Source organism: Schistocerca cancellata, chromosome 2 (genome assembly GCF_023864275.1).
Source record: "Schistocerca cancellata isolate TAMUIC-IGC-003103 chromosome 2, iqSchCanc2.1, whole genome shotgun sequence".
Taxonomy (NCBI): Eukaryota; Metazoa; Arthropoda; class Insecta; order Orthoptera; family Acrididae; genus Schistocerca; species Schistocerca cancellata.
Window position 1 is genome coordinate 581,825,635 of NC_064627.1, and position 26,612 is coordinate 581,852,246.

Sequence of the window (26,612 nt, forward strand, 5' to 3'; positions counted from 1 at the left end):
TAGTACAATTTTTATACACTCTATAAGTCCTTACATCACAAAAAGTGACCACAGCAACACTTTTGTCATAAATACTTGAATGACATATTCAACTACAGTCTACGGCATAAATAATAGACCTGTTTTTTTCCTAAAACTGGTTTCTGTTTTTTTTAAGAAATGGAAAATCCAGGATGGAATGATGATAATACACTCCTGGAAATGGAAAAAAGAACACATTGACACCGGTGTGTCAGACCCACCATACTTGCTCCAGACACTGCGAGAGGGCTGTACAAGCAATGATCACACGCACGGCACAGCGGACACACCAGGAACCGCGGTGTTGGCCGTCGAATGGCGCTAGCTGCGCAGCATTAGTGCACCGCCGCCGTCAGTGTCAGCCAGTTTGCCGTGGAATACGGAGCTCCATCGCAGTCTTTAATACTGGTAGCATGCCGCGACAGCGTGGACGTGAACCGTATGTGCAGTTGACGGACTTTGAGCGAGGGCGTATAGTGGGCATGCGGGAGGCCGGGTGGACGTACCGCCGAATTGCTCAACACGTGGGGCGTGAGGTCTCCACAGTACATCGATGTTGTCGCCAGTGGTCGGCGGAAGGTGCACGTGCCCGTCGACCTGGGACCGGACCGCAGCGACGCACGGATGCACGCCAAGACCGTAGGATCCTACGCAGTGCCGTAGGGGACCGCACCGCCACTTCCCAGCAAATTAGGGACACTGTTGCTCCTGGGGTATCGGCGAGGACCATTCGCAACCGTCTCCATGAAGCTGGGCTACGGTCCCGCACACCGTTAGGCCGTCTTCCGCTCACGCCCCAACATCGTGCAGCCCGCCTCCAGTGGTGTCGCGACAGGCGTGAATGGAGGGACGAATGGAGACGTGTCGTCTTCAGCGATGAGAGTCGCTTCTGCCTTGGTGCCAATGATGGTCGTATGCGTGTTTGGCGCCGTGCAGGTGAGCGCCACAATCAGGACTGCATACGACCGAGGCACACAGGGCCAACACCCGACATCATGGTGTGGGGAGCGATCTCCTACACTGGCCGTACACCACTAGTGATCATTGAGGGGACACTGAATAGTGCACGGTACATCCAAACCGTCATCGAACCCATCGTTCTACCATTCCTAGACCGGCAAGGGAACTTGCTGTTCCAACAGGACAATGCACGTCCGCATGTATCCCGTGCCACCCAACGTGCTCTAGAAGGTGTAAGTCAACTACCCTGGCCAGCAAGATCTCCGGATCTGTCCCCCATTGAGCATGTTTGGGACTGGATGAAGCGTCGTCTCACGCGGTCTGCACGTCCAGCACGAACGCTGGTCCAACTGAGGCGCCAGGTGGAAATGGCATGGCAAGCCATTCCACAGGATTACATCCAGCATCTCTACAATCGTCTCCATGGGAGAATAGCAGCCTGCATTGCTGCGAAAGGTGGATATACACTGTACTAGTGCCGACATTGTGCATGCTCTGTTGCCTGTGTCTATGTGCCTGTGGTTCTGTCAGTGTGATCATGTGATGTATCTGACCCCAGGAATGTGTCAATAAAGTTTCCCCTTCCTGGTACAATGAATTCACGGTGTTCTTATTTCAATTTCCAGGAGTGTATTATGAAAAGGATAGATTGCTACTCACCAAATAGTGCAGATGTTGACTCACAAACAGGTACAACAAAAAGACTGCTAAACAAATAAGCTCTCTGCCATAATACCTTCTTTTGGAGTAGACAACAGACACAAACATTCATGCAAACACAACTCACACATATGTGACCACTGTATCTGGCTATGAAGGCCAGACTCTTTTCTGTTCTTTAGTTATTTAGAAATTAAAAAAAAAATCAAATAACTCATACTGTCTAACGCTGTGTGTAATGTGGCTTTTTCTCACAGTGATCTTCAGTGTATAGAAGTCAAGTGGTAGCTAGGGTGCTAAATGAAGTTGTGGCTGGAGTACCAAGTTAGATCATGAAATATTTTGAAATATAAAAAAAGCAAGAGTGCTAAAAAATTAATAGAAAAGTATAAATGTATGTTATTGATTCTGTATTCAAAGGCAATAGTTGGCATGTGGTTGTGGTGACTATCAATCTCATATCACACAATGTCATTGTTAGAAGTTAAAATGGGAGCTGTGTGCCAAGAGATGTGCGAGAAAGAGATTGAGTTTGTATTCAATTTGTGATAAAGAGCAATTTTCAGTACAATAAATAGCTTTTTATCTAACTGTGGCACATGAAGAGCTATTTTCTTCTCCAAATGACCTATTGACAAACCACTCCACTTCCCACCACACCACAATCTTACATGAACCGAGAGAGCAATATTAAAATTAAGAAAGTGACCATGAAAGATATGGCAGTAGGTACTGACAATAGACGGACAATACCCATCATCAAGAGGCAAGGAGGGGCAGCATAGTGGACCACGTGCCTGGAATGGAGAGTTTAACAAACTGCAAACTGAACAAATGGAATGCATTCACACGATTGGACAACAGCAGAAATGACAAGAACATAATGGAGCAGTGTTCAACATCGAAGAGGATGCAATACCGCATAATGGCAGCAACTTGACAATAAAAAGTAAGCTTGCAAGAAACAAAATTATATTTCTGCCAAGCAGCACTGCAGTAGAAAAGTTGATTGGAGCAGTCATGTTTTTAGAGTGTGGAGTAGTGGGTGACAGACTAGAGCAAACTGTGTTATAACTGTACTTTACATGTTTATTCAACTTGCTAAGACTGAACTATAACAAAATTATTCGTCATGGTGGAAACTGAAGCTAATGTTGGCCAACAAAAAGAGGATACAACTATTAGTCAATTGAGAATAATAACGACGTTAGAGGGGATAATGAAAATGCAGGAAGAAAATGAAGAATGATTGAGAAAAGGAAAGAAGAACATGAGGAACGACTGAGAAAAATGCATGAACACAAGGAACAATCAAGAAAAAGGGAGGAAGAATATTAAGAGTGACTGAGAAAAATAAGAGAAGAATTATGGGCAAAAGCAATAAAATAACATGAACTTTCACTTTAATTGTCTAGTAGCCCAGAAGAAGATATAGCCAAACACAAAGATTTAAAAACAGTCAATTAGGAACTTCCAAATTGCAAGCAGAACTACAAACACAAAAACGAACAGTTGCAACTATTGATGAAGCACTCCTAATGAATACAGATTTAGCTCAGGAAGACTGTTTGAAAGAAAAGAGTGACATAAAAGCACTGATAGAAGTATAATCAAAATAGATGGAGAAATATATGCAAGAAAGGCTTTGGTAGTATTGAATTTGTGTATGAATTGCATATTGGGGGGGGAGGGGGGGGGGGGGCAGACTGGAAGGTAGGATGTCAAGTAGAGTTGATTTTGGTGAAAATGCTGTGAATGTTGGGAAGAACAAAAAAGCGCAAATGGTTACATTTAAAGAATAGCAACACTATGCAGAATACAGATGCATTTATGAGGATATATTATGCTATTACAGAAGAAGACCATAGGAAGCAGAAACAAATAGATCATGTGAGATACAGCAATTTGAAATAGCATCTATAAGATGAAGGACAGGCAATAGAAGAGTGGAAATTACCTGGAAAATTGCAAAGCACAATAGTAAAATGGAAGAAAATGGTTCAAAATTGTTTAAAAAGTGAAACTAAATAGGGAAAAGAAAATGAGAGGAAAGAAGAAGGAAGGAGGATGAGATGAGAAAGCTGAACAAGACAGAAAATGCACAAAAGTTTCAAAAACTCACATGTGTGCAGTGGATGAAAGGATGGAACAAATTTTATGGGCATGAAAAAGAATGGCAGAAAGAAGGAGGAGGAGGAGGAAGAGAAGGAAAAGAAAGATGGACTACACATCTCATTACACAGTAGTGACAGACAAGACACAGTGTTGTTTAATAAAAAAGACTTCATGAGTGTAAATCAGTATGCAGTCTTCATTATGTTATTTGTAAGTGAATGCTTCAGCGCAATTAGTTTTTACTCTATATTGTCAACAAGTCACAAGTTAACAGCAATATCGAGTCCAGACATTGATAATGTGCAGGCATGGAGTAGGGCTTTTCCTTCTGTCAAAAGTGGGAGCTAGGACATCAAAACTGTGCAGATGCATGGTGACTCAGCTTGTCCCCACAACAAGTGACTAAAAGTAAAATGAGGAAGCCACAGCTGCTTTCAACTGGCATTCATCTGAAATCATTTGCTTAACACCCCTCGCCTGCTACTTTTGAAATACCATACTCGATTCATCTTATTTCATTGTTTCTGTATTATAATTCTGTGTTATGACTATGTCATTTTGAGGCAATGGTGCATTGAAGATTTATCACAGACATGTCATTATAGGTACAGCTTGTTGCAATTAAATGTCAGTTAATGACACAATGGCTGTAATAGTCCTTAGGAGATTCTAATTTAATAGGATAGATAAGAAATCCATTCAAGAAGCAACACCAGAACAAGCACATAAAAGAGGGTTGTAATTAGGCAAGCTTTTGAAGCCAGTGGCTCCTTCTTCAGGCAGAAGCTTTCCTTCTCATCTTGTGCGGTAAGTCTTTCCTGAAATCTACCCCTTTCCCTAGACCTCTCCAGTCCTTTTCCTTCACCCCTCTTCCTTCCCCTTCAACCCTTTTGCATGAAGATGGAACCTCTGGCTTCAAAAGCTTGCTTAATTACAACTGTCTTTTATGTGTGTGTTTTGCCATCACTTGGTCAGTAGATTTTTTATCTATCTAATTAAATTATTTTCTCAAAATTTGATTGTTTTCATTGTTATATTAAAGATTCTAAGATGAATGACAGTAATGCTCAAAATTGTGTATGACGATTGTGGTCATGTGGCTAGAGACATGCACTTATGGAATCGAAGGAAATAGGTCCACGTCCAGGTACACGGTTCCCCTGCCCACCCCTCCCCCAGCTTCATGTTTGTAATACATTCTGGGACTTTCTTATTCATTTAACAGAAGTTTGTTGTGCAATACTCGAAGTTCTTTATACAGGGTGTTACAAAAAGGTACGGCCAAACTTTAGGAAACATTCCTCACACACAAATAAAGAAAAGATGTTATGTGGACATGTGTTCGGAAACCCTTAGTTTCCATGTTAGAGCTCACTTTAGTTTCGTCAGTATGTACTGTACTTCCTCGATTCACCGCCAGTTGGCCCAATTGAAGGAAGGTGCTTGTGTTGACATGCGACTCATTGCTCTGCAGTACTAGCATCAAGCACATCAGTACGTAGCATCAACAGGTTAGTGTTCATTACGAACGTGGTTTTGCAGTCAGTGCAATGTTTACAAATGCAGAGTTGGCAGATGCCAATTTGATGTATGGATTAGCACGGGGCAATAGCCGTGGCCCAGTACATTTGTATCGAGACAGATTTCCAGAACAAAGGTGTCCCAACAGGAAGACGTTCGAAGCAATTGATCGGCATCTTAGGGAGCAGAGAACATTCAAGCCTATGACTTGCGACTGGAGAAGACCTAGAACAACGAGGACACCTGCAATGGACGAGGCAATTCTTCGTGCAGTTAATGATAACCCTAATGTCAGCGTCAGAAGTTGCTGCTGTACAAGGTAACGTTGACCACGTCACTGTATGGAGAGTGCTACGGGAGAACCAGTTGTTTCCGTACCATGTACAGCGTGTGCAGGTACTATCAGCAGCTGATTGGCCTCCATGGGTCCACTTCTACGAATGGTTCATCCAACTATGTGCCAATCCTCATTTCAGTGCAAATGTTCTCTTTACATATGAGGATTCATTCCAACGTGATCAAATTGTAAATTTTCACAGTCAACATGTGTGGGCTGACGAGAATCCGCACGCAATTGTGCAATCACGTCATCAACACAGATTTTCTGTGAACGTTTGGGCAGGCATTGTTGGTGATGTCTTGATTGGGCCCCAAGTTCTTCCACCTATGCTCAATGGAGCATGTTATCATGATTTCATACGGGATACTCTACCTGTGCTGCTAGAACATGTGCCTTTACAAGTACGACACAACATGTGGTTCATGCACGATGGAGCTCCTGCACGTTTCAGTCGAAGTATTCGCACGCTTCTCAACAACAGATTCGGTGACCGATGGATTGGTACATGTGGACCAATTCCATGAACTCAACCCTCTTGACTTTCATTTATGGGGGCATTTGAAAGCTCCTGTCTATGCAACCCCGGTACCAAATGTAGAGACTCTTCATGCTCGTATTGTGGACGGCTGTGATACAATCATATTTATAGCCTTGCTTCTCACAAATATTTAGCTACAATAGAATCCTTAACAACATGTTCATAAATATGGCAGTAAAGACAAAGATCACATTACACAGAGCAGCAGTGAGGGATGTCATATACCAGTTTCTGATTTCAGCCAAACACCAGCTATGCAGTGTGGTACTTCCTCATTTTAGTCATTCATGAAAATAAAGACCAAATTACAGCTAACACTCAGATGGATTTGGAGCAAAGATATGAGTGATAATGTGAAAGTACTATAATCAAATCATTAGTTGAATGATGTTTCATGTGTGGCTGTTTTGGTTAATAATTAATCTCGATTTATCTTTTGTCTGTTACATTACTGCTTTGTAAAATGTACAGACACTGAAGCATGTGTACAGGGTGAATTTATTTAATTCATGCATGTTTAAATGTTTTTAAAGTATTTTGTGATTGATGTGTTGCCTATTACTTTGTCATACCATGGAGGGATGTGGAGTAAATTATCATACTGTACTAGTTATGTCATTTCAAACTTTTGTTTTGCAAATTTTCTTGTCAAATCTGAAAAATATGTTAGTGGAGGATGTAAGGTATCTTTTCTTTAATATGAGTTTTGTTGTATAAGAGTTATGTGGCAGCTAGCGTACTGCATGGAATTACGGCTGAAGTACTGCGTCAGATAATGAAATAGTTCTGAAGTAAAAAACAAAACAAAACAAAAACAAAAATGGCCTGAGTATTAAATGAATAAGTGTAAAATAATAAGCACATGTAAATAATGGTGCGTTCAAAGGCAATAGTTGCCAATGGTTGTGGCGACTAGCAGTTGCACCAAATGGTATCACTGTTACAAGCTAAAACAGGAATCTGTACAGTAAGTGAAGGAGGAGGAAGAGTATGCATTTGTAATCACTGTGTGTCATGGAAAAAGACTCAGTACAACATACAGTTTTTGATCAAACTGTGCCATGTGAAGAGTTATTTTTCTTTTCCAAATGACCAACAAATTCAGTGACTTACTAATTAACTTTGATATTTACTTGCCTGCATCAGTTTCTTGTATCTCTAGCAAATGCTGCAAATATGGAAATTTGTCTGCGCTAGACACATCTGTTCTACAGGAAAGTATCCCTCAAACTTGCATTAAATATTCCAAGAGTTACAGGATAATTAATACTCATATATCGTCATTTTCTTCAGAAGATTGCAATATAAATCACATATATCTACACTGTGTATCTATCTGTCTGTATATTATTCAGGAAGAAGGAATCATTCAAAATCTAGCAACATTTTCAGGCATGCTTATGTGCTTATCCATTAATCAGCGTCTCAACTTTCAACAATTTGTTGCCCTAACTCCTTAAATTATTTATATTTCACTAAGTACTTTTCATGCCATATCTCCCTTTTAATCTATCACTGAATGGTTTAAGCTCTTTAATACATTTACGGTAAAACTAAGTCAGATCTCAGATAAACTAACTTGGTCATATTAGGTGATGATCTACAACAATTTTGTGCTAGAAGTTCTGATGAATTGATATAAGGTTTGGTGATACCACAGTCTCACTCAAGTGATTTAATAAGAAAATCATAGAGAATGTGTGGAAAGATACTGCTTTTTTCATTTCTGGAATTTTTGCCAACAATTTGTTACTAGCTTCCACACAGCTTTGCACTTATTGTTGGCTTTCTCAATATTAGTAAGATTTTATGTACACTCCTTTCTCCTGAATGGATTTTTTAATAATTATTTCTACATTTAACAAATTAACTTCACATTATTGATGTTATACATGGAAAATAATGAAACTAGTTGATTCATATTAATCAAATGAACAGAATACCAAAAATTATTTGTGTATGACATTTTATTTTTGAAGGCTATGTTCATTACTTTACATTACCATTCAATACTTCCAAAAATGATTTCAAAAACTTCTCAAATAATACCTTGTCTAAAAAGTCATTAACTGAAATGTGAGTGTCACATTGGCCAGACCAGTGTCTGACAGAAAAGGAAATTCTTAGTCTGAAAGTTAACAGGCCTTAAGATCATGAGGCCAGAAAAAATTAAATCCTGTTGCATCACTTAATTTTAACATTTAAAAAAGTGTTACATAAATATATTACATCTCTAGCAGATTTATAATTTACACATTTTAAACTGAATTGTCCTAAAAAGATTTTCAGCTCTGATGTCTGGCTATGTTACCGTCTAAGAAACAGTTCTCACATGCTGAAATTAATTTCACAGAATCGAATTAATCTGAGTGCCTGATTTGGGGCCTAAATTTTTCTCTGTGGTGCACACCATCACCACAGCTAAAAGGCCCTAACAGTTAGTAAGCTGTCTTCATAAACCACAATGCCTTTATCTGTTCACATTGATAACTGACATAGCTGCTTCTAGATTACTTTAACAATATTGTGAAAAGGAGAGTTGCTACTCACCATATAGCGGATATGCTGAGTCGCAGATAGGCACAACAAAAAGACTGTCACACATTTGGCTTTTGGCCAGTAAGGCCTTCATCAAAATTAGATGACAAACACACATATACACACTCCCATAAATGTAACTCACACACATGTGACTGCAGTCTCAGGTAACTGAAGCTGCACTGTGAGTAACTGGACCAATGCACGATGGGAGTAGTGACTGGGTGGGGTAAGGAGGAGGTTGGAGTGGGAAGGGGGAGGGATATTAGGGTTGGGTGCAGATAGTGACGTGCTGTTGGAGAGTGCGTAGGAACGAGATGGAAAGAGGATAGGGCAGCTGTATGCAATTGGGAGGTTAGACAGAGGGCAGTAGAGAGGCGGGGAAGGAGGGGATAGCGCAAAAGGAGAGAAATAAAAAGACTGGGTGTGATGGAAGAATGAGGGCTATGTAGTGCTGGAATGGGAACAGAGAAGGAGCTAGATGGGAGAGAACAATGACTAACGAAGGTTGAGGCCAGGAGGGTTACGGGAACGTAGGATATATTGCAGGGAATGTTCCCACCTGCACAGTTCAGAAAAGCTGGTGTTGGTGGGAAGGATCCATATGGCACAAGCTGTGAAGCAGTCATTGAAATGAAGGATGTCATGACTCGCGGTGTGCTCAGCAAAAGGGTGCTCCACTTCTTTCTTGGCCACAGTTTGTTGGTTGCCATTCATGTCGACAGACAGCTTGTTGGTTGTCATGCCTACATATAATGCAGCACAGTTTGCATCTTAGCTTGCAGATCACGTGACTGGTTTCACAGGTAGCCCTGCCTTTGATGGGATAGGTGATTGAAATGAAGGATGTCATGTTTGGCAGTGTGCTCAGCAACAGGGCGGTCCACTTGTTTCTTGGCCGCATTTTGTCAGTGGCCATTCATGCAGACAAACAGCTTGTTGGTTGTTATGCCCACATAGAATGCAGCACAGTGGTTGCAGCTCAACTTGTAGATCACATGACTGGTTTCACAGGTAGCTCTGTTTTTGACAGGATAGGTGATGTTTGTGACCGGACTTGTGAAAGTGTTTGTCTGCATGAATGGCCACTGACAAAATGCACCCAAAAAACAAGTGGGAGGATGTATAGGACAGGTCTTGCATCTAGGCCTACTAACTGCGGGGGAATGAGCTATGAGGTAAGGGGTTGTGAGCAGGGGTTGTGTAGGGATGGATGAGCGTGTTGCGTAGGTTCAGTGGATGGTGGAATACCATTGCAGGAGGGGTGCGAAAGATAGTGGGCAGTACATTTCTCATTTCAGGGCACTATGAGAGGTAGTCGAAACCCTGACGATGAATGTAATTCAGCTGCTCCAGTCCTGGGTGGTACTCCTCAGTGGCCGGATGGTGGGCCTTGTCAGGTGGTGGGAGACTAGAAAGATAAGGCACAGGAGATTTGTTTTTGTACTAGGTTGGAAGGATAATTATGGGTTGTGAAGGCTTCAGTGAGACCCTCGGTACTTTGCAAGAGGGACCGCTCGTCACTGCAGATATGATGGCCTCAAGTGGCTAGACTGTACAAGGGCACAGTAACCAGCTACAATGAAATGTCCTGCGTGGTTAGGTTTATGGGCTTTAGGAAGTATGTAGCAGGTAGGAGTGTACGGAGTGATAGGGGTGAGTAGAGAGATTGACTCCAGTGAGAGGTTCTGGGATGGGCCCCCACTGAGAGAATCTCTGCTCTCATAGACCAACACCTTCAACTATTACCTGGAACCTACCCACCTATATAAAAGATACCAACCATTTTGTCCACCAACTCTCCACAGTTCCTGTCCCTTTGCCACATGGTGTCATGGTCATCACTATTGATGCCACCTACCTTTACACTAACATCACTAATGCCCATGGCCTTACCATTATTATTGAGATTATGTCATGGCGGCTGCAGTGTAACACGTGTTAAGTTCGGCTCGCGAAATTTAGTTGATTTTGAAGGTGTTCTCGCAGGTGGTGTTGTCTAGTACAAGTGGAAATCGTGTAAACAACAGTGTTCTGTGCAGTAGTGCTATTTTTTTCTGTGCTCCGCCAATATCTTCGAGAAAATGGTAAACAGAAGAGTCAACAGCAGCGCGTCCAGCAGCGGGGAAGCAGCAGGTGCGGCGGGTCTGCTCTTGGCGGAAGGTGCGGCCGCGGCTCCCGGTATAGCGGAGCTGGTCCGCTCTGAGGTAAACGCTGCGCTTCGCGATAAAAACAATCTCGATCTGATAGCAGGCACTATATCAGATACTGTAACGGCAGCAGTATTGGCCAAAATGCGTGAAACTGTTGAGGCTAATACTGCCGAAATTACAGCACTAAAAAAGTCTGTGTCTGAATACAAGAAAAAGGCACGAGAGTTGGAAGTGAAACTATCTGCCGCAACAGACGAGCTAGAACAGTACCAAAGGCGAAATAGTCTACGACTGTTTGGAGTAGTAGAAAATAAGGAAGAAGACACAGACAACCTGCTTATAGAGGTTGCGCGTGAAAAATTAGGTGTTGAAGTGACCAAGGCAGACATTGACAGGAGCCATCGGGTGGGACGAAAACTACCAGGTGCTACCAAACCTCGTCCAATAATAATTAAATTTCTCTCGTACCGAAAAAGGGCAGAGATCTTTTCCCAGAAGAAGAAGTTAGCAAGGACAGGGCTTACAATAAGGGAAGATCTGACACACGAACGGCTAAAGATTTTAAACAGTGCCATATCCCATTTCGGTCTTCAAAATGTGTGGACTCAGGATGGCAGAGTAATCATTAAGACAGCAGCTGGAAAGAAGACAGTCACAAACATGACAGAACTGAATAGTATTAAGTGAAGCTACTCGAGCCAAAAGTGCAAACTTAACACCATTTGCAAATTGTAACAGCCCTATACTCAGATATAGTCTTGTAATTGTATTAACTTTTCAATTATACCCATATTTGTACCTTCAACAAATTGTTTTTGTAACTATTTTTTGTGTCTGTAGCTCTAACCATCACTTAATTTTAGTTACTGCTAATACTTTTTTCATTTTCTCAGTTTATTCTCTTCCATTCTGTAATAGTTCTATTGCAATTATTACTCTCTCGTTTAGCTCAGTAATCATCCATCTCTTCGGTTTAGATTGTTCATAACAAAAATCACCATCAGTATCACTTTGGCAAATTTCATTCAAATTGTAGCTTCCTACGATAATCACTACCAGTATCACTTTAGTAAATTTCAGTTTAATTCTAGCTTCCTACGATAATCTATTAATTATTAAGCTTACTTCTCTCTGCTGGCAGCATCGGCCTATTAAATCACTCCCCTTTTCCTTATTTCCACCCTAACCTGTTTCAAATACGCTAATTACATTTCTCCTCTTACGACATAGGATACACACTGACACACAGCCGTCACTATTTTGGTCATATTCTCCTTGCACCGAATACCACTAATCCATTTTCTATACTCCCGCAACCCCAGGAAATCTCTTGCAGTCGCCTTTCTTTCGGCACTCGCGGAGTCACAAACAGGGCGCGCAAAATCTTGAACACCCCTGTGCTATGTCACCCGGCGGAAGCAGCGGCCAGTGCCCCTCGCGGCAGGTAGTGCCCAACAAAGGGACAAACCAGTCTGCCACCCTGCTCCAGGCCGCCCAGCGGAACGCGTCAGAGCTTTTAGCAGCTCACTGCAACATCCAGTCTTTACCTGCACATTACGAGGAACTTAGCCTCCTCTTCAACCAACTAAACTACCACGTAATCCTCTTATCCGAAACGTGGTTGAAACCACACATATCCTCTGCATCTATTCGTCTCCCAGGGTACACATTTCTTAGGGCAGACAGATCAAAAAAGCGAGGTGGCGGGGTCGGCGCGTATATACGAACAGATCTCAAAGCGAAAGTCTTATGTACGTCAAATCCTGCTGAAGAAAAAGAGGCTGAATTCATGTTCATTGAAATAAATATACAAAGTCGGAAATTCTTGACTGGCGTCGTGTACAAGCCGCCAAAAATAAACTCAATGAGTTCCTTCCAGTCGGAATTACATTCACTTCAGTGTCAATACGAACATGTCGTCGTAATGGGTGACTTGAACATAGACCTGCTAAGAGACACTCCCTCCGCAACAAACCTAAGAAGACTGTTTAGTTGCAATAGCATGAACATTCTTCCATTACAACCTACACACCATACGGCGCACAGTCATACTCTTATAGACGTAATTGCAACGAAACAGACTGACAAAGTAAGAGATGTTGGTCAAACATCGGCCCCTGGCCTCTCAGCACATGATGTAATATTCCTGGCCTACTCTGTGCAACCCCCAAGGATCAAATCGCGTTACATAACTTGTAGGAATATGAAACGCATTGACCCTGACGCTCTAACAGCCGATTGCTCAGAAATCTCATGGCATCAAATAATCAGAGAACCTACAATCGACGGCAAAATTAATGAACTTGGTGATAAACTCACTGCCCTCTATGACAAACATGCACCTGTACGGACAATCCGTGTAAGAAAATCTCCTGCTCCATGGCTGACAGCTGAATTACGTCAAATGATGACTAATAGGGATGCTGCCCACAGGCGTTTCAAGGCAGATCCGAAACCCGAGCGTTTCGAAGAATACAGAAAGCTACGGAACAGAGTGAAACAATGCATTCGCAATGCTAAAATCAGGCACGCTCGCTCCCTTGTATGCAGCGATCTGACGCCCACGACTCTATGGAAGAATCTCCGTAGCTTGGGGGTCGGAAAGGCAAAATCGGAAACTACTTTTCATGTGTCAGCTAACGAATTAAATGAATTCTTCTCTGCACCTCTGAATACCAGCACGGGTGATAATTACCGTCCACAAGAATCCCCAAACATGATAACTAAAAACGATACCTTCCATTTAAAACATGTAACAACAGATACGGTAAGAAAAGCAATAATGAGAATCTCTTCTGATGCAATAGGCAACGACAGTATCGGTATAACCATGATTAAGAATGTTGCCGATATCTTAGTACCTGTCTTAACTGACATATTTAATTTTTCCCTCGTGAACGGAATATACCCCACTACATGGAAAAGAAGCATAATTCGACCCATCCCTAAGATCGAAAACCCGCAACTGCCTAGTGATTACCGACCAATTAGCATACTGCCTGCTGTTTCCAAAGCACTTGAATATATTGTTCATGACCAAATCACTGAACACTTGCATGAATTCAGCCTATATGACAAATTTCAATCCGGTTTCCGTAAACATCACAGCACAAACACTGCTCTAATTAAAGTAACTGATGACCTGAAACGTGCCATCGACAATCGAAAGGCAACAGTATTGACGCTACTGGACTTCAGCAAAGCTTTTGACACTGTTAACTTTGACATATTGCTCAGAAAAATGCAACAGCTTAATTTCTCTGATAGTGCAATGAGATGGTTTGAAAGCTACTTAAAAGACAGACAGCAATGTGTTGTCTGCCTAAATGAAAAATCTTCCTGGAAACATGTTTCCTCGGGAGTGCCACAAGGATCAGTCTTAGGACCACTTTTGTTTTCTTTATATGTCAACGATATTTCGTCGGTTCTGTCCTCCTGTAAATATCATTTCTATGCCGACGACCTCCAACTCTACCTAAGCGTCAGACCTGAAGACGTAAACACTGCAATCGCTCAGATGAATGATGATCTGTCTTCAGTAGTGACATGGGCGAAAAACCTCGGACTTAAACTAAATGCAAAAAAGACGCAAGTAATCTTAATAGCCCATCAGAAACTAATAAGTCCAGATTTCCGCAAACGGCTACCTCCTATTCTGCTCGACGGTACTCCAATACCATATCAGAAAACAGTGAATAACTTGGGTGTAACTTTGGATGAGCATCTCAACTGGGCGGAGAATACAGTCGCAGTCTGCCGAAAGACGTCTGCTTGTCTCTATGCTCTCAAAAAGTTTCGGAACATATTTCCACAGGATTTGAAACGCCAGCTCGTGCAAGCACTCGTTCTACCGAACCTCCACTATTGTGATGTGATTCAGCAAGGCACGAGTAGTGAAAACAAAAGACGGCTAGAGCTAACCATGAATGCCTGTGTGCGTTACACCTGCAACATTCGCCGATATGATCATGTTAGTGCCTCATACTCCGAGCTAGGGTGGCTGCGGCCGGACAAATTGCGTGACTACCACACTCTATGTCTACTTCACAGACTCCTCGTCGCGCAAGCACCCCAATACCTTGCTTCAGAGATTAAAAACCTGTCATGCCATCATAATCGAAACACGAGGTCACTCTTATTTGGTATCCTAACTGTGCCCACTCACAAAACAAAAACTTTTGCAAACTCCTTCTCAGTTGCCGCTGTCCGCCTCTGGAACAAACTGCCCCTTACCTTGCGCAAAATTCAATCTCCTGCTGCTTTTAAGAAGAAGTTGAAGCATTTCCTACTATCATCTTCATAAAGTTCTCCACAAAATTAATGTACCAGGCCAATCCTCTGATCTGTCAAATAGCAAAGCTAGCGTCTCCTATCCTGCTCCTGAGATGCCTTCCTCTTCATCTATCTCTATTAGCCACGCAATCTTCTTTTCCTTTATATTTCCCTAATTATGTTTCATCATGTCTCTCTATTCTTCTCTTCCCTTCACCATGAGTCTCCCTCATACTCCCTGCTGCCAGCACTCCTATCTAAAATTTGTCTGTTCAATAATGTCTAATTATAACAGTACTTATGATCTACGAATATAAACTCTATATGTATGTATTTCTAATTGTTTATTTCACTTTTTGTACTAGATGTAGTTTAACATGCCTACTAAAACGTATGAATGTAAAATAAGTAGAATGCCTGGTTAGATGTAAGAGAGGGCCTGATGGCCCTAATCTTGCCAGGTTAAATAAATCAATAAAATAAAAATAAAAATAAAAATAAAAAATTATTTAACACTACCTTTCCCAACACCCAACAGATTCGAAACTTACAACCTCCTTCGTAATCACCATGACCAACTATATCCTCAACCATATCACTAACCTACAAACAAATCCGAGGTATGGCTATGAGCATTCACATGGCACAATCTTGTGCCAACCTATTCATCGGCCATCAGGAGGAATAGTTTCTCAACACCCAGAATCTCACACTCCTCACCTGGTTCAGATTCACTAATGACATCTTCATGATCTGGATCAAGTATGAGGACACCTTATCCACATTCCTCCAGAACCTCAACAACTTCTACCAAATTTGCTTCACCTGGTCCTACACAACCCAACAAGCCACCTTTCTAGATGTTCACCTCCACCCCAAAGACAGCTACATCAAAACCTCCATCTATATCAAACCTACTAACCACCAGCAATACCTCCACTTCGACAGCTGCCACCTGTTTCATGCCAAGAAGTCCCTTCCATACAGCCTAGCCACCCATGGTCGTCGCATCTGCAGTGACGAACAGTCCCTCTCGAAATATACTGAGAGTCTCACTGAAGCCTTCACTGACTGTAATTATCCTCTCAACCTTGTACAAAAACAAATTTCCCATGCATTATCTATCCAATCACCCACCAGCTCCCAAAGTCCTACTGTCCGGCCACTGAGGAGCATTCCCCTCGTAACTGAGTACCACCCAGGACTGGGGCAACTGAATTACATTCTCCGCCAGGGTTTTGATTATGTCTCATTGCGCCCTGAAACAAGAAATGTCCTGCCCACTATCCTTCCCACCCGTCTCACAGTGGTATTCCACCGACCACCAACCTACACAATATACTCGTACATCCTTACACAACCCCTGCTCCCAATTCCTTACCTCATGGCTCATACTCCCGTAATAGACCTAGATGCAAGACCTGTACCATACATCCTCCCACCACCCCCTACTCCAGCTCAGTCACTAACATCACCTATCCAATCGAAGGCAGGACTGACTATGAAACCAGTTATGTGGTCCTCAAGCTACGTTACAACCACTGTGGTGTATTCTGTGTAGGCATAACAACCAACAAGCTGTCTGATCACATTAATGGCCTCCGACAAACTGTGGACAAGAAACAAGTGGATCACCCTGAACATGCTGCCGAACATAATATCCTTCATTTCAATGACTGCTTCACAGCATGTACCATATGGATCCTTCAACCAGCACCATATTTTCTGAATTGTGCAGGTGGGAACTTTTCCGGCAATACATCCTGCATTCCCATAACCCTCCTGGCCTCAACCTTCATTAGTCACTGTCCTCACCCATTCAGCCCCTTGCATGTTCCCATTCCAGCACTACACAACCGTCATTCCACCACCATACCCAGTCTTTTTATTTCTCTACTTTTCCGCTAGTTTGCTCCCCCCCCCCTCCCCCCTCTCCCTTGCCCTGAATCTAACCTGAATCTAACCTGACTCTGCCCCAGCCTCCTCCTTACATTCACCCAATCGCCACTCCCATCACGCACTGGTGCTGCTGGCCACAATGCTGTTTCAGTTGCCTGAGACTGTAGTCTTGTGTGTGTGTGTGTGTGTGTGTGTGTGTGTGTGTGTGTGTGTGTGTGTGTGTGCGTGTGTCTATTGTTGATGAAAGCCAATGGCCGAAAGCTTTAATTAAGAGAGTTTTTATGTTGTGCCTATCTGCAACTCAGCATCTCCACTACATGGTGAGCGGCAACTTTCCTTCTCATAATATTGTTACATTCCAGCCTGGATTTTCCATTGTTTGATTCAGTGGTAGACAATTACCCATAACAATTGTAGATGCATAACTTGTTGAAGTAGCTTCATCAACCTGGAGTCTAGCAGTCCACACCCTATGATTGCTTGTGATGCCTGCAAGAATTACCATCCAAAGACAGTATTATGGCTGTGTTATGGTAAAAAGACAAATCTGAAGGTCTGTGTTATGTCATTAATAGTTATTCTCACAGCATAGGTTCTTGTTAGCTCCCCATATTTTACATTTGTAGTCTTCAGCACAATCATATTTGAATTTCAGAACATGATCTTCTTCAGCTGGCTGCAATGTAATCTTCTTCAGTTGGCTACAATAAGTATCTGGTATTACAGAAAATAATATTCCAGAATCGATTAGTGGATGGAAAGACTAGTTGTCACTTATGACTACATTGTGGTTTCCCAACATCTTGGCAACTGTCCTCCAAGGAGAATTTTCATCTGGAGTGGTCTCATCTCCATAAAGAGTCATCTCATGTTGATTTCCTGATTTTGGTGATTGGGTGAGCAGCTGGGTCCTGTGTGTGGCAATGGGGAACAATGCATCATGTTGTAGAGTGACCTCAACAAGGCTACAGTGATAGGCTTCATCCCACAAGTTGGCTGTTGCCATCTGCAGTTGCCTGGCATGTGTAGAAATACCCATTGTTTGACATCTTGAGCTGGAATTATTGACGAACACTCTTGTTCTCTCTTTACACAAGAGCACAGTTTATGCAGAGCATCCACAACAGAATGCATGCTAGTTTGTTGTCATCCCATTCCACATACATATTTTTTTTTCCCTTGGTAACTGAATTGGTAGTGGACCTGGCTGTATAAAACACTTTGGAGGTTGTCTGTTGGGTGCAGCTTGACAAACAGGTTTCTGACTCCATTTGACCATATCAGTCTGCCTTGACGATATCAGTTGAATTGTGTTTTATTCATCTCATGACGTACATTTGCAATCCATTTGGTTTGCGTACAGGAGACATGTCAAAAATTTATAAAACAATTACAATTATTTTTACATTAATAAATAATAGCACTATAATAAATAATGACACTATAAGGATAACACATTGTACCCAGTGCCAAAGATCGATGAACATCATTTTGAATTAGTGAAATTGCTTCTTCCTAGTTGGGTTCAACATTCAATGCAGTTCCAGTTATCTGGGCTTTGTACCATTTCAAGATGCCATCATAAGAAAAGAGTAGTGACACTTCACTTTTACTAAAAAGGCAAAAATAAACAGTTCTTTGTATATAAAATGTGAAAAGTGAATGATAAAGAGTGTTTTGGGTTCCAAGCACAACTACAAAAGTGAATGATAAAGAGTGTTTTGGGTTCCAAGCACAGCTACTGATAACACAAAAAGTGCACAAAAGTAAAACTTAAAATTCATCAGTGATGATTTTCTGTGGATGTGCCATGGCTTGTTACATGACGAAATGACTGTTCTTGTAAGTGCAGTGGATTCAAAAAACAAAGTTATAAAGTTGCTACAAAATGACATTGAGGCATTAAAAATTGAAGTATTGACTATAAAGAAAGAATATCATAGATTAATATGAAAAAAACTGTCCAGTATGTGTGAAATCCATCAAACAGAAAAACAACAATACCACAAAATACATGTATACATACTAGCACCCCCCCATGAACCATGGACCTTGCCGTTGGTGGGGAGGCTTGCGTGCCTCAGCGATACAGATAGCCATGCCGTAGGTGCAACCACAACAGAGGGGTATCTGTTGAGAGGCCAGACAAACGTGTGGTTCCTGAAGAGGGGCAGCAGCCTTTTCAGTAGTTGCAGGGGCAACAGTCTGGATGATTGACTGATCTGGCCTTGTAACAATAACCAAAACGGCCTTGCTGTGCTGGTACTGCGAACGGCTGAAAGCAAGGGGAAACTACGGCCGTAATTTTTCCCGAGGGCATGCAGCTTTACTGTATGATTAAATGATGATGGCGTCCTCTTGGGTAAAATATTCCGGAGGTAAAATAGTCCCCCATTCGGATCTCCGGGCGGGGACTACTCAAGAGGATGTCGTTATCAGGAGAAAGAAAACTGGCGTTCTACGGATCGGAGCGTGGAATGTCAGATCACTAAATCGGGCAGGAAGGTTAGAAAATTTAAAAAGGGAAATGGATAGGGTAAAGTTAGATATAGTGGGAATTAGTGAAGTTCGGTGGCAGGAGGAACAAGACTTCTGGTCAGGTGACTACAGGGTTATAAACACAAAGTCAAATAGGGGTAATGCAGGAGTAGGTTTAATAATGAATAGGAAAATAGGAGTGCGGGTAAGCTACTACAAACAGCATAGTGAACGCATTATTGTGGCCAAGATAGATACGAAGCCCACACCTACTACAGTAGTACAAGTTTATATGCCAACTAGCTCTGCAGATGACGAAGAAATTGATGAAATGTATGATGAAATAAAAGAAATTATTCAGATAGTGAAGGGAGACGAAAATTTAATAGTCATGGGTGACTGGAATTCGAGTGTAGGAAAAGGGAGAGAAGGAAACGTAGTAGGTGAACATGGATTGGCGCTAAGAAATGAAAGAGGAAACCGCCTGGTAGAATTTTGCACAGAGTACAACTTAATCATAGCTAACACTTGGTTTAAGAATCATGATAGAAGGTTGTATACATGGAAGAACCCTGGAGATAGTAAAAGGTATCAGATAGATTATATAATGGTAAGACAGAGATTTAGGAACCAGGTTTTAAATTGTAAGACATTTCCACGGGCAGATGTGGACTCTGACCACAATCTATTGGTTATGACCTGTAGATTAAAACTGAAGAAACTGCAAAAAGGTGGGAATTTAAGGAGATGGGACCTGGATAAACTGAAAGAACCAGAGGTTGTACAGAGTTTCAGGGAGAGCATAAGGGAACAATTGACAGGATTGGGGGAAAGAAATACAGTAGAAGAAGAATGGGTAGCTTTGAGGGATGAAGTAGTGAAGGCAGCAGAGGATCAAGTAGGTAAAAAGACGGGGGCTAGTAGAAATCCTTGGGTAACAGAAGAAATATTGAATTTAATTGGTGAAAGGAGAAAATATAAAAATGCAGTAAGTGAAGCAGGCAAAAAGGAATACAAACGTCTCAAAAATGAGATCGACAGGAAGTGCAAAATGGCTAAGCAGGGATGGCTAGAGGACAAATGTAAGGATGTAGAGGCGTATCTCACTAGGGGTAAGATAGATACTGCCTACAGGAAAATTAAAGAGACCTTTGGAGATAAGAGAACCACTTGTATGAACATCAAGAGCTCAGATGGAAACCCAGTTCTAAGCAAAGAAGGGAAAGCAGAAAGGTGGAAGGAGTATATAGAGGGTCTATACAAGGGCGATATACTTGAGGACAATATTATGGAAATGGAAGAGGATGTAGATGAAGATGAAATGGGAGATACGATACTGCGTGAAGAGTTTGACAGAGCACTGAAAGACCTGAGTCGAAACAAGGCCCCCGGAGTAGACAACATTCCATTGGAACTACTGACGGCCTTGGGAGAGCCAGTCCTGACAAAACTCTACCATCTGGTGAGCAAGATGTATGAAACAGGCGAAATACCCTCAGACTTCAAGAAGAATATAATAATTCCAATCCCAAAGAAAGCAGGTGTTGACAGATGTGAAAATTACCGAACAATGAGTTTAATAAGCCACAGCTGCAAAATACTAACATGAATTCTTTACAGACGAATGGAAAAACTGGTAGAAGCCGACCTCGGGGAAGATCAGTTTGGATTCCGTAGAAATACTGGAACACGTGAGGCAATACTGACCTTACGACTTATCTTAGAAGAAAGAATAAGGAAAGGCAAACCTACGTTTCTAGCATTTGTAGACTTAGAGAAAGCTTTTGACAATGTTGACTGGAATACTCTCTTTCAAATTCTAAAGGTGGCAGGGGTAAAATACAGGGAACAAAAGGCTATTTACAGTTTGTACAGAAACCAGATGGCAGTTATAAGAGTCGAGGGACATGAAAGGGAAGCAGTGGTTGGGAAGGGAGTAAGACAGGGTTGTAGCCTCTCCCCGATGTTATTCAATCTGTATATTGAGCAAGCAGTAAAGGAAACAAAAGAAAAATTCGGAGCAGGTATTAAAATCCATGGAGAAGAAATAAAAACGTTGAGGTTCGCCGATGACATTGTAATTCTGTCAGAGACAGCAAAGGATTTGGAAGAGCAGTTGAACGGAATGGATGGTGTCTTGAAAGGAGGATATAAGATGAACATCGACAAAAGCAAAACAAGGATAATGGAATGTAGTCGAATTAAGTCGGGTGATGTTGATGGTATTAGATTAGGAAATGAGACACTTAAAGTAGTAAAGGAGTTTTGCTATTTGGGGAGCAAAATAACTGATGATGGTCAAAGTAGAGAGGATATAAAATGTAGACTGGCAATGGCAAGGAAAGCGTTTTTGAAGAAGAGAAATTTGTTAACATCGAGTATAGATTTAAGTGTCAGGAAGTCATTTCTGAAAGTATTTGTATGGAGTGTAGCCATGTATGGAAGTGAAACATGGACGGTAAATAGTTTGGACAAGAAGAGAATAGAAGCTTTCGAAATGTGGTGCTACAGAAGAATGCTGAAGATTAGATGGGTAGATCACATAACTAATGAGGAAGTATTGAATAGGATTGGGGAGAAGAGAAGTTTGTGGAACAACTTGACCAGAAGAAGGGATCGGTTGGTAGGACATGTTCTGAGGCATCAAGGGATCACCAATTTAGTATTGGAGGGCAGCGTGGAGGGTAAAAATCGTAGGGGGAGACCAAGAGATGAATACACTAAGCAGATTCAGAAGGATGTAGGTTGCAGTAGGTACTGGGAGATGAAGAAGCTTGCACAGGATAGAGTAGCATGGAGAGCTGCATCAAACCAGTCTCAGGACTGAAGACCATAACAACAACAACAACATACTAGCAATGACACATCCATGATATCATGATAAACACAGCAAGCCAAAACCATGTGTATAAATATAAACAGAAGGTGGTGACAATCAGTAAAAGAAAAGACATGTCTATGCAAGGGAAAGAAAATGAGTTTCTAATAATTGGCAAACACTGCAGAAAAAAAAGCCATTCCCAACTGAAAAATCAACATGCAACCTAGAATTAGAATGCAACAACTCAACAAACATTTTTAAAACATGATAAATGCAAAACACAGAACTGCACAACTGGATTCAGAAACCAAACATAATTACAGAGATATCTTTACACATGTTGGTATGAAGAATAAATTGCTAATGACACAAGAAAAATGATTCCTTTGGCAAGTATCTATGTGGGATCCTAGATGATGATACTTAGTGGAATCATAAAAAAGAAGGTCAGTGAGAGACAAAGATATCTCCAAAATAAATTTGCCATCAAAGAATAAGTATATTGTGGTCTGCAAAACTTAGCAGAATGTTTAGAAATATCTGCAAAATCATTAGAAGCAAGAGAAACTAATATGGCCTGAAGGGGGTGAAAAACCAGATGCTCTAGCTGAAGAAGCAAAATACAAGCACCACACAAAAAAGGAGGTATTACAGAATATGCTCTCACAATACAAACCACAATATACAAGTTAGCAAAAGAAAAATTAGATAGAAGTATTTCACCAGATTATCCAACACATTGGAAACAGTAAGCTATAGCTGGAAGTATTCCTAAGTATAATCAGACATATTATGCATCAGTGTACATGGACTAATTTAAAGTCACAGAGGTAATCTGACACTAAAGGACTGTATTTTATCCAGTTACTTCTGAAGACCTAAACATAGAGATGGTGAAGTTTCTCCATTTATTATAACAGGAATGCTCCGAAAGACAGCAAACAGTAAAAGTGTGAGGTTACCCCCAGCTAGAGAAAAAAAATAACTTTGCAATGACTAGTGCAGTAAAAGACAACTTTACAGTGTTTTTTGTGTACATATCACCAGGTGGCAAGATTAGCATCGTTCTGGAAAAAACTACTAACAAACTAAGGATGAATATGAAGAGAAACACTGTTACACATGGAGACTTCAAAATGGCAAAAGGTTCAAAAACAAGACAAGGTTTTGAAGAACTGCTAATACGGTATAAGATGGAGACAACAATAATTGTGCTAAGAAGAGTGACCTCTCAAAGTCAGATAGTCATTGGTAACAAACAATGAAAATTCCAGGTTGGAATGTCAACAATATACAGATGAAAGCTCAATGTGTAACAGTCTTTTCACTGTATCTGTCTGCAGTTCAATGTGCCACCGTTAAGGGAGGGGGGTTATTGATTACATCATTACTAACATTAACAGGTGTAATTATGAGTCGTATGTAGTTCAAATAGAAGTCTCCCATCATCATGGACAGCTGATCTCCATCTGCAGAAGCAATGACGTACTATCAGAAACAAAAAGAACAACCCAAAGAAATCAGGATCATCAGTGAGTAAAATATTAACATCTTTAGAACAATATTCAGTAGACAAACCTGGAATGAAACCTTACAGGCACAGAATGTAAATGAGGAGTATGATGCCTTTATTACAACAATTAAATATTATTTTAGTATAGCATTCCCCTTTAAAGAGACAAGAAAAGCTGCAAGACTGAACACAGTGGATTACCAGTGAAATATAACCAGCCACAGAAGATGAAGTGAGGAAAACTGTACAGAACTGAAGTCCAAGAAATAAGCTGGTGAGTGATGAAATACTGAATCACATAATAAAGATAGTAAGTGAGTGAATAATCACACCACTGCTGGACACAGCAAACAGCTCTTTCAGAGATGGAATTTTTCCAGAAAAACTGAAGATAAGCAAAGTGGTACCAACATACAAGAAAGAGGATAAGGATGACCCCAAAAACTACATGCCAGTTCAACTCATATCATGCTTCTCCAAAATCTTGGAAATGATTGTGTACAATAGATTAGTCACTTATCAGGACAAACATAACATTCTTGTACAATCACAGCATGCTTTCAGAAAGGGTGTATCTAGTCAATCAGCAATTTCAGTTCTGGCAAAATAAACAGGGTTTACATAAAGTCGGGGAATGCTTTCAATTATTTATTGCACAAGAACTAAACATTGTACAGATGTCATACATATTGCATTTTGAAGAGAAGCTCTGAAATTTTTTTTTACAAAAATTCGATATGCGAACCATTAGTGACCTGTCAGATGTCAATACGGTAATCGCATTCTTGCCATACCCGTCCCAGCATGGCATCATTGACTGTGGCAGTCTCTTCCCATATTCTCTCCCGGAGCTCTGCTACATCACGTGGTAGAGACGGCACATACACCAGATCTTTAATGTGTCCTCGCAGAAAAAAGTCACACGGAGTGAGATCTGGTGATTGGGGAGGCCATTTCATGAAACAGCTGTCCCCTTCTGTAGCAGAACCAATCCATCAATGCGGCAGCTCTGTGTTCAGGTACCCACAAACTTCGCGATGAAAATAGGATGCAGCCCCATCCTGCTGAAAGATGAATGGAGAGGCCAATTGCATTTGAGGCATCAGCCATTGCAGCAACAAGGCCAAGTAGGAGTATCCAGTGACAGTGCTCTCAACACAGAAGATTGGCCCTTACAGTTTTCGACGTGACATGGCACAAAAAAACATTTACCTTTGGGGAATCACACTCAAATTCAATGCATTCCTGTGGATGCTTTGTACCCCAAATTCAACAACTGTGCCTGTTCACTTTTCCATTAGTGTGAAAAGTGGCTTCATCACTAAAAATTAAGCGATCAACAATGCCATGCCCATCCTCATTCAATTATTGCAACTCCAAACCAAACTCAAAACGCTTGTCTTTGTCATCATCATTGAGCTTCTGCACTAGCTCCAATTTGATTGGTTTCATAGACAGCTTCTGTTGAAAGACTTTCCACACTGTCATTGGAGCCATTTCGAGTTCACCTGATGCAAGACGCACTGATTTCTTTGGACTCCTTGTGGATGTCTCTCGTACGCGTTCAACATTCACTTCCCTCACACTGGGACGGCCACTACTCTTTGCAGGGCACAAGCAACCCATCGTAACAAATTTGTTGTGCCAGTGGTAAATGGCTTCCTTGTTGGTGGCTTCTTACCATACTTGGTTCTAAACATCCGTTGAACAGCTGTAGCACACTTGTTTTTGTTGAACTCCAACACACAGAAAGTACACTCCGCACTGAACTCGCCATGTTTGCAATTAGCAGTGACTATCGGCAAATTACCAAACTATGCTGTGATGGTATACATGAAAAAAAACTTTTAGGGTTTCTCTTCAAAATGACATATGTATGATATCTGTACAATGTTTTGTTTTTATGCAATAAATAATTGAAAGGGTTCCTGGACTTTATGTACACCCTGTATTATACACTTCTTAGATAAAAAAGATGTTGTATCTGCAATTTTTCTGGGTGTCTCCAAAGCGTTTGACACCACTGACAATGAAATACTGGTACAAAAATCAGGAAACTATGGTGTTTAAGGGAAAGCAGGAGAGTGGATACAATCATCCTTATGCTACAAGAAAGAGTATCTATCAATAGGAAACTCATAGCAATCAGAAAGCAAAGCCATCAATTATGGAGTGCCACAGAATCCATCAATGGGCCTTTGCTATTTGACCTCTTCGTTAATGTTATACATGTTGAAGAGAAGGAGAAGGAAATACTGAAAGCAGATGGCATGACAATACAGAACAGTGACAAAAATGTGGAACAGCTTGAAAGAAGAGCATGCATTTCTGCATAGTCAAAGCTCAAGGGCTCTTGGAGAATGAACTGGTTATAAACCTGTGTATGCAGCATTCATAAACAAAGAGAAGGCTATAAACATGGATTTACATGTGGACAAAAGACTGGAACAAGTAGAATCCAACAGTCTTAGATATTACTGCGGATAATGACCAAGAATGGAAATAGGATATTAACTCTGCCTGTAAGGAACTCAGTTCCGACATATTCATGATGAAGCAGCTATCGCAGTATGCAGATGTATGGCTTCTGTGCACAGCATACCATTGACTCTTTTAACCACATCTGCACAATGAAGTGGCAATGTGAGGAAACACAAACACTCAAGAAATGAAAAGTGTTCACATTACAGGAAAAAATATATAAAACAGGATCATTTTAAGAAGAAAGATTTCTGAAACATGCAGAAACTGCTGCAAAAATCTAGGGATCTTTAATTTTTACA

At 41.2% G+C, this 26,612-nt stretch overlaps 1 protein-coding gene across 2 annotated transcripts in view; it reads right to left on the reverse strand.

Annotated features, from left to right (window-relative positions):
• The window catches only part of LOC126162191 (protein timeless), a 408,622-nt gene that overhangs the window by 200,945 nt on the left and 181,065 nt on the right, over positions 1-26,612 (reverse strand). The gene's annotated exons all lie outside the window — the stretch shown is intronic.